Source organism: Macaca thibetana, chromosome 15, assembly GCF_024542745.1.
Source record: "Macaca thibetana thibetana isolate TM-01 chromosome 15, ASM2454274v1, whole genome shotgun sequence".
Taxonomy (NCBI): domain Eukaryota; kingdom Metazoa; phylum Chordata; class Mammalia; order Primates; family Cercopithecidae; genus Macaca; species Macaca thibetana.
In genome coordinates, this window is record NC_065592.1 from 45394789 (window position 1) to 45404188 (window position 9400).

The 9400-nt window shown below is 45.4% G+C and overlaps 2 protein-coding genes across 2 annotated transcripts in view; one reads left to right on the forward strand and one right to left on the reverse strand.

The window, feature by feature from the left end:
- RECK (reversion inducing cysteine rich protein with kazal motifs) overlaps window positions 1-237 on the reverse strand; it is a 394564-nt gene extending 394327 nt beyond the window's left edge. The window contains exon 1 of the mRNA XM_050762079.1: window positions 209-237. The gene's annotated coding sequence lies outside the window, so the exon portion shown is untranslated. The remainder of the gene's footprint in view (window positions 1-208) is intronic.
- Window positions 1-9400, forward strand: part of TLN1 (talin 1) — a 501447-nt gene that overhangs the window by 409108 nt on the left and 82939 nt on the right. The window lies entirely within an intron of this gene.

Consider the following 9400-nt stretch of genomic DNA (forward strand, 5'->3'; position numbering starts at 1 on the left):
CCCGCCCCCGCCCCTCCCCCGCTGCCCCTCCTCCTCCCTCCCGGCCCCACCCTCCGGCGCCGGCTGCCTTCCCCCACCCCCCACCCGGGCGCTCGGGACCGCCAGGTCCCAAACCCACCCCGGTGAGCACTTGGGGGCTCCGCACCAAGGCCTTGCCGACCAGCAGGATTCCCGGGCGCTCCCTCACTCTCAGGGCCTACCCCGGTCTCCCCCACGCCCCTGGTCCCCCCGCCGCCTCTCCTTCCATCTCACACACGCCGGCGACCCCAGGGTTTGTCCTCTTCCCCTCGCTTAGCCCGCTCTTCTTGGGTCTCCCCTGTGAACTCCCTGAGTCCCTCAGTGGCTCCAGTCTCCAGGAAGCAGTCGAGGATCCCCAGACGTGTGGTGTCCTCACCAGCCCCCCCACCTAGCAAACCATAGCGCCCTCCCGACGGCAGTGCCGCTTACTCCACCGAGGACCATGCCCGCTCCCTGGACGGGCCCCTCCAGCAGCCAGGGGCCCCTGCGCTACACTTCCCACCAGTCCTTAGAAAGTCCACGAGGCTCCTTCTTGCTTGGGACTCAACCCTAGGCCCCCCGCTGTCTCCATGACCCCCTGCCCTCCCCGTGTCCTCAGAGGCCCACCGCAGCCCGACCGGCTTCCTCCACACCATCTGCTCAGTCAGGGCCTCGATTTTCTTTTGTCTCCTGCACAGCGCGGGCTGGCGCCTGGGGAAAGCCTGTAACGGACGGGCGGGACACCCCCCCGCAGTGGAAGCCCATCCACCCTCTCCTGGGGTTCCACCTTGCTCCCAGGCTTCCAGCCTTAGGAAGCTCTCCCCGGGGCCCCCATATCTGGAGTGCCAATCTGACCCCAAGAACAGCTTGTGAGGGATGATCTCATGGTGGCTGAGAGGGACTGCTATGGGACCTTGGGGATTTTCCTCCAACTGTCATAAAGGACATGCACATAAGCCCATTCTCTGCCCGCGCTGAGAGCCACGGTTTCTCTCCCCCTTCAAGCTATTTCTCCAGAAATCACCAAGAGCGCTCTTGGAGCCCTGGAGTGGGGTGGGAGTGTATAGGGCGAGGATGGGCATGGTTTCCCTGAGATGAAGGCGACACCTAGTGGTTTGGGGGGGGAAATTAAGGACAATGCTACTTTATCCTTAGGCACGGTATTTATTGAACACAGGCTGCCTAGCACAAGCTGTAACTGTGAATACAAAGAAAGCCGAATGATACAGCCCTTACCTTTGAGGAACATACATTTGCAATCCCTGGGGCAAGAGGCCAAGAGCAGACCGCCCCTGACAATGTTCTTGCCTCAAGCCCAGTAGAGAAGCCTCAGGACAGCTCCTTCTTTAACGCAGAGGGGTTAGGTAACTCTAGTTCCAGGCTCCCAATACTGTAGTGAAAAGGAATTTGTCCTATCTGGCCAAGGCAAAAAAAAAGGAACGGTCAAAAGAATGACGAGACAACATGAGAAATACTTTAGACCAAGTCAACCAAATGGAATAATTGATTTTTAAGCAACTACTCACTGTTTTATGAGACAAGCAAATCCAAAATGACAAAATTCCTGAAAGAATTACAGAATGGCAGGGCTAGGAGGAATAATATAACTATATTGTTTAGCCCTCTCATTTAAAGATAATTGAAAACCAAATCCCAGAGAGGAAAGTCGCAGTGTCCTTACTTGCTCCTCTCCCCCAATCCCATATGGCTTTTTAGTTGCAAAAGAGAGACTAAAATGCAGGTTTCATGGTCTCCAAGGAGAGGCTCTTTACAGATATTTTGCTGACTCATGGAACTTACCACAGAAAGCTGTGCTTACAGTATAATAGCTACCAAATACCCAGGTGAGTCTCTCTGGAACACCTGCAGCCCTCAGTGAGGATCAGCCACCACTACCACTGTCACCCCGACTCCTAAGCAAGTACAAGTGCATGATATGTCATTATTCTGAACATTAAGGACAATTCATTATGTTAGGGATTAAACATTCAAGCATCTTGCCTTTCCCTCTTCCTTCCAGTTGGCCACTTAACTAGAAAGTAGGAAGGGGCCAGGTGCAGTGGCTCTTGCCTGTAATGCCTATAATCTCTATTAAAAACCAAACAAATCAATCGGATATGGTGGCACGAACCTGTGGTCCCAGCTACTTGGGAGGCTAAGGTGGGGTGATCGCTTGAGCCCAGAGGATAGAGGCAGCCTGAGTGACAGCAAGATCCTGTCTCCAAAAAAAAAAAAAAAGGAAGTGGAAGGAGCCTGGTGCAGTGGCTCACACCTATAATCCCAGCATTTTGGGAGGCCAAGGTGGGAGGATCGTTTGAGGTCAGGAGTTCAAGACTAGCCTGGCCAACAAGGTGAAACCTCATCTCTACTAAAAATAGAAAAATTAGCTGGGCACGGTGGCGGGCACCTGTAATCCCAGCTACTTGGGAGGCTGGGGCAGGAGAATCGCTTGAATCTGGGAGGCAGAGGTTGCAGTGAGCAGAGATCACACCACTGTGCAACGGAGCAAGACTCCATCTCAAAAAAAAAAAAGGAAAAAAAAGAAAGAAAGAAAGAAAAAGAAAACACAAGTAAAAACTAAAAATCAATTTTAAAAGACAAAAGGGAAGTGGGAAGGAGTGGGGACATAAAAGATGAATCACCTAATGAGGTTTTTTATTAACATACAGTGAAAGGCTTTTGGTATTTATTTTTTCATGTTTGAGGGGAAGCTGAAAATATTAGATAAATGAGACCTTCGGTTATGTATATATCCCACTATCCAAGCTATCACTGCTCTCATTGATATGGACAATAATATTTTGGCTGTATTTGGTGACCCTGCTGCAATACATAGAAAACCTGGGAAATTTAGATTCTACTGGCCTAAGCAGCAACCAGCTAGGGTCCAACTTTCTCTTTGTAGCACTGTCATGGCCTTCTTCTACTTCACAGACAGATACCAGCTATAATTTCTTCTGGATAGGGTCAGTCAACACCTTATCTCTTTTTTTTTTTTTTTTTTTTTTCTTTTTTTTGAGACGGAGTCTCACTCTGTTACCCAGGCTGGAATGCAGTGGCACAATCTCGGCTCACTGCAACCTCCACCTCCCAGGTTCAAGTGATTCTCCCGCCTCAGTCTCCCAAGTAGCTGGAATTACAGGCACCCGCCACCACGCCTGGCTAATTTTTGTTTTTATTAGAGACAGTGTTTCACCATGTTGGCCAGCTGGTCTCAAACTCCTGACCTCAAGTGATCGACTCGCCTCAGATTCCCAAAGTGCTGGGATTACAGGCGTAAGCCACCATGCCCAGCCCCAAACACCTTATTTCTGATGCAGAACTAAACTGCAGAGCATCAAATTGGCCAGCTGCTAGAATCTCCTATGGTTTCCAAGCTGCCCTGTTCCTTCTTCAAAAGAAATCCTAATTCTGGTTTCACTCAGGCCAAAGGTGCCTTAAGACCCTAGCTGAGCTCTGCAACCACCATGGGATTCAGGCTCATGCTAATCTTCATGACAGGCTCTGATGCCCCAAACTGACAGCATTAAACGTTTTATAACTGACCTATATGTGCAGCTGAATCTGGATCCTCAGGTTTATTCTACACCAGATCATGCCTCCTAGGCCTACAGAAATCCAGAAAACAAAATATCTTCCAGACTTCTCTCTGCTGACCTGACTAGCAGAAATGGGCTTTGACTCCATGCAGTTGTCCCCTGCACACAGACAGACAGGTCCAAGAGAACCTGCCAACAGAGGGCAGAGAACAGCCATGGAAAGGTAGATCAAATAACGCAGGAAAGATACACTTCACAACACATCTCAATAGGAAAAGGAGAAAGTAATGTAGAAAAAGAAATGTAGTAAAGTATATAGAAAGCAAATACAGACTTTATTCAAATTCTGCATTCTTTACTTTAGCCCCATAAGGGAGAGACAGAATCCTGAAATCAGGTCAAACCTCTAGTTCCCCTCCAACTCCTACTTCCCTCCCAGCCATGCAGCAGTGCACAGTATGGTTGGAGATCTAAGGTCCAGTTCATCTTCTCACAGATATTCAACAGCCTCAAAAGGCTGCTGTGGGCCAGGTGTGGTGGTTCATGCCTGTAATCCCAGCACTTTGAGAGGCCAAGGCAGGCAGATCACCTGAGGTCAGGAGTTCAAGATCAGCCTGGCCAACATGGCAAAACCCCATCTCTACTAAAAATACAAACTCCAGGCGTGGTGGCAGGCACCTGTAATCCCAGCTACTCAGGAGGCTGAGGCAGGAGAATTGCTTGAACCCAGGAGGTGGAGGTTGCAGTGAGCTGAGATCGCACCTCTGTACTCCAGCCTGGGGGACAGAGCAAGTCTCTGTCTCAAAAAAAAAAAAAAAAAAAAAGCAGGGGGATGGCACTGCTGTGATTGTTTAAAGGGTCAAGGGTTTTTACTTTGAATTCATACACATCTTTGTAAGTTCAAAATGTTTTCAAATCAGATCCCAGCTTCCAACTTACCTGAATAGATATATGTTTTAAAAGACAAACAGGTATCATATTCTAAGGACCAGAAATATCAGCTTTGTGAAAATACAGTCCAAACAAGTCATTTTCCCATGGAAATTGTTTCATAGACAGCCAATGATTCCTTAGAGAGGAATTTGAGAATCGTCAGGAGAAGCAACCACAAACATTTATTTTCTTGATGATTCAAGCTCCAGGTGAACCATATTTCACCTGTCTGCTCCATCCGGGCCTGGACCGGCACCTCTGTGAGTCTCCAGGAAGCCCTGGTGGTCTTCTCTGCCGTCTCACACTTGGCCCATCTTCCTAGGTATACAGATTGTTTCCCTATTTTCCTATTCCACCCTTTGTCATTATTACCAACCCCAATAGTTATTTACGACCCCTTGGGAGCGTCCGATAGCATGAAGTCTCAAATATAATATTCCCTGAAATAATCTCCTCCCCACTCAATTTGAAATTCCACTTCACAAAATCTTTCACTGAAGAAAAAGTGGTAAGAGGCAAGTGGCAAGAGGGAAAGGTGTCCCCTTGCCTTTTAAGTCCTGCTAACTCCACAAATATCTGGCATAAAAAGAGGCAAAGGAAACATGGTTGTCACTGCTTCTAGAGACTGGAAATGCACTAGTCACTATTTTAATCTTCTGCTCTGTGTAGAATTTTCTATGGAAGCCAAAGACTGGGAAGAAGAGAAGAAATCTGAAGTAAAAATGGACAAAACTGTACTGCAATATGTCATGAAGAACAAAGAGAAGCTAAACAGTAGTGATGTAAGATTGGTGGGCAGACAGACTGAAAGCAAGAAGAACCGTGAAGAGGTTCCTGGAGAAACCCAAGCCTGAAATGCTAAGTGCCTAATCTAGGATGATGGGATAGTAATGGAGAGAGGAACAAATCTAAGGTAATTTGAGGAAAGAAACAACAGGATTAGGTGGCCAACTGGATATCCAAGACGAAAAACAGTCAAAGGCAGGGGTTGCAAAGGCAAAGGTGGTCATAGGCCAGGCAGGAAATGCAAATGGGAGAAGGAGCTGAGTGGAGACTGGCAAGCCATGAACCCTGGCTCCATCTAAAGTGGATGCTGGCCCTGGGATGGAGCCCAGAGTGGCCAGTTCTTACTCCGTGTTCTCTCTGGGTCTCTCCAGTCTCACTTCCCTCCAGTCCAGCCTCCACGATATGTTCAGGTGCCAAGGCGACCTTTTGAAACAAAAACCTAATTATGTCATGTCACTGCTTAAAATCTTTAAATGGTCCCCCTTGGAGGCTATGTTTTTCACACTGTTATTTTTAGCAGCAAAACTATTCCTTCAGATGAAAACGTACACGTAAAACAGAAAAAAGAAAAAAAAAAAACCCCAGCTGCTCCAGATGAAACAGTGGGGGTGGGCCCAGAAACCCTTCGCCTTCACCTCATTCTCAAACAGAACCCCTGAGGCACCTTCAGGGAACCTCTGGGCAGCAGCCTTCAAACAGTGGTAGCACAAAAAGGCTTTCCAGGGACTATGTTTGTGCAGATAGCTTTAAGGGAATCCATCTCCAGACCCTGAACTTCCTTATGTACTCAGTCCCAAAACTGATCTGCCTGAGAATGACCTGTGCTCACAACAGTTGTGCTGACAACAACCCTCCCAGTTTACAACAGAAAGGCATGTCCCTCCCCTAAGCCAAATTTTATTATGATGAATTATTCTAGGGTGTAAAAACTTTTGGAGCACCAAGAAAAAGGATATATACATCAAGTATTGGTCTAGGGAAATTTGTGAAGATGAATCAAAGTGCCTTCAATGAATGGGGCTTCCTGTCTTTCCCCACCATATCCATGTTCTGTGAAGAGTAAAGCTTGGCATTAAAATGGGGTGTTTTCAACTGAGCGGGGTGGTGTGTGCCTGTAGTTTCAGCTACTCAGGAGGCTAAGGCAGGAGGATCTCATGAGACTAGGAGTTCAAGTTTAGCTTGGGCAACATAGTGAGACCCTGTCTTCTGTTTTAAAAATATATAGAGATAAGGCAGGGCACGGTGGCTCACACCTGTAATCCCAGCACTTTGGGAGGCCGAGGCAGGTAGATCACAAGATCAGGAGTTCAAGACTAGCCTGGCCAAGAGACCAGCCTGGCCAATATGGTGAAACCCCATCTCTACTAAAAATACAAAAATTACCCGGGTGTGGTGACAGGCACCTGTAATCCCAGCTACTTGGGAGGCTGAGGGAGGAGGAGAATCACTTGAACCCAAGAGGCAGAGGTTGCAGTGAGCCGAAATAGTGCCATTGCACTCCAGCTTGGGTGACAAGAGCAAAACTCTGTCTCTAAATAAATAAATATATAAACATCCTATCTCTTACCACTTACAAAAGTCAACTCAAAATGGATTAAAGACTTAAATGTAAGGACTGAAAACCATGAAAGCACTAGAAAAAATTTCAGGAAAAACCCTTTATGACATTGGACTGGGCAAGGATTTTTTGGATAAGATTTCAAAGGCACAGGCAACCAAAGCAAAAATGACAAACGGGATTGGATTGCATCATATTAAAAAGCTTCTTCACAGCAAAGGAAACGGTCAACAAAATGAAGAGGCAAGCTACAGAATGGAAGACAATATTTGCAACCTATACATCTAAACGGTTAATACCTAGACTATATAAGGAACTCAACAACTCAATAGCCAAAAAAAAAAAAAAAAAAAAAAAATCCCAAATAATATGATTTTTAAAATGGGCAAAATAGACATTTCTCAAAAGGACGCATACAAATGGCCAACAGGTATATGAAAAAATGCTCAATATCACTAATCATCAGGGAAATGCAAATCAAAACCTCAATTAGATATCATCTCATCCCAGTTGGAATGGCTATTATCAAAAAGACAAAAAGTAACAAATGCTCATAAGGATGTGGAGAAAGGAGAACTTTTATACTAGTGGGAACATAAATTAGTATAGTCATAATGAAAAACAGTATAGAGGTTTCTCAAAAAATTAAAAACAGAACTACCATATTATCCAGTAATCCCACTAGTGGGTATTTATGCAAAGGAAATAGTATGCTGAAGAAATGTCTGCACTCCCATGTTTATTGCAGCTCTATTCACAGTAGCCAAGATATGGTATCAACCCAAGTGTCCATCAACAGATGAATGGATAAAGATAATGTGGTATATTTACACAATGGAATACTATTCAGCCATAAAAAAAAAGAATGAATTCCTGTCATTTGCAGCAGCATAGATGAGCCTGGAGGACATTAAGTTAAGTAAAATAAGCCAGAAAGACAAACACCACAGGATCTCACTCATATGTGGAATCAAAAAAAAAAAAAAAAAACCTGATCTCTTAGAAGTAAAGAGTAGAATAATTGTTACCAGAGGTTTGGAAGCATAGGTAGGAGGGGTGGATGGGTTGAGGTGGGCCAACTAGTACAAAGTCACAGATAGACAGGGGGAGTAAGTTCCAGTGTTCCATTGCACAATAGGGTGACTTTGGTTAACAATATTATTGTATTTTTCAAAATAGCAGAAGAGAGGATTTTGAATGTTCCTACCACAAAGAAATGATAAATTTTTGAGCTACTAATTGCCTTAATTTGATAATTATACACTATACATGTATCAAAACATCACATTGTATTTCATAAGTATATATAATTATTGTCAATTAAAAATAAAATAAAAAGAGAAAATTAAACTGAAAAGTTTTACAAGCCACAAAAATACTTCAGCTACATTGAATAAAATCCATGAATAAAAAAATTAAGGGCTGGGCGCAGTGGCTCACACCCGTAATCCCAGCACTTTGGGAGGCTGAGGCCAGCAGATCATGAGGTCAGGAGATCGAGAACATCCTGGCTAACATGGTGAAACCCCGTCTCTACTAAAAATACAGAAAATTAGCCGAGCAAGGTGGCGGGCGCCTGTAGTCCCAGCTACTTGGGAGGCTGAGGCGGGAGAATGGTGTGAATCCGGGAGGCGGAGCTTGCAGTGAGCCAAGATTGCACCACTGTACTCCAGCCTGGGGGACAGAGTGAGACTCCGTCTCAAAACAAAATTAAGTAACTAGCCAGGCATGGTGGCTCACGCCTGTAATCCCAGCACTTTGGGAGGCTGAGGTGGGTGGATTACCTGAGGTCAGGAGTTTGAGACCAGCCTGACCAACATGGAGAAACCCCGTCTCTACTAATAATACAAAAATTAGCCAGGCGTGGTGGCGCATTCCTGTAATCACAGCTACTTGGGAGGTGAGACACAAGAATTGCTTGAACCTGGGAGGGGGAGGTTGCAATGAGCCGAGATCCACCATTGCACTCCAGCCTGGGCAACAAGAGAAAAACTCCATCTCAAAAAAAAAAAAAATTAACTTATTTCATAGTTGGTGTACTTTATTCAATAAAATAGTTAAAAGTCTACCTTATCTGGCCTGGCGCAGTGGCTCACACCTGTAATTCCAGCACTTTGGGAGGCCGAGGAGGGTGGATCACCTGAGGTCAGGAGTTTGAGACCCGCCTGACCAACATGGAGAAACCCCATCTCTACTAAAAATACAAAAAGTAGCCAGGCGTGGTGGCACATACCTGTGATCCCAGCTACTCGGGAGGCCGAAGCAGGAGAATCACTTGATTCCAGGAGGTAGAGATTGCAGTGAGCCGAGGTTGCGCCACTGCACTCCAGCCTGGGCAACAAAGCGAGACTCCGTCTCGAAAAACAAAAACAAAAACAAAAAATCTTGTAATAATAAAGTTAGATTTCAATTTAAAATTGTGTGAGTGGGTTATTATTTTAAGGAGCTCATGAACAAAAATGTTTGAGCTCTACAGCTCAAAATAACACTTTGAAAATCAGTGACTAAACAATGACTCTTGATGCTACCAAACCTAAATCTTCCTTCTAATAATTATTTTCTAACGGCACCTTTACTAACTTAAAAT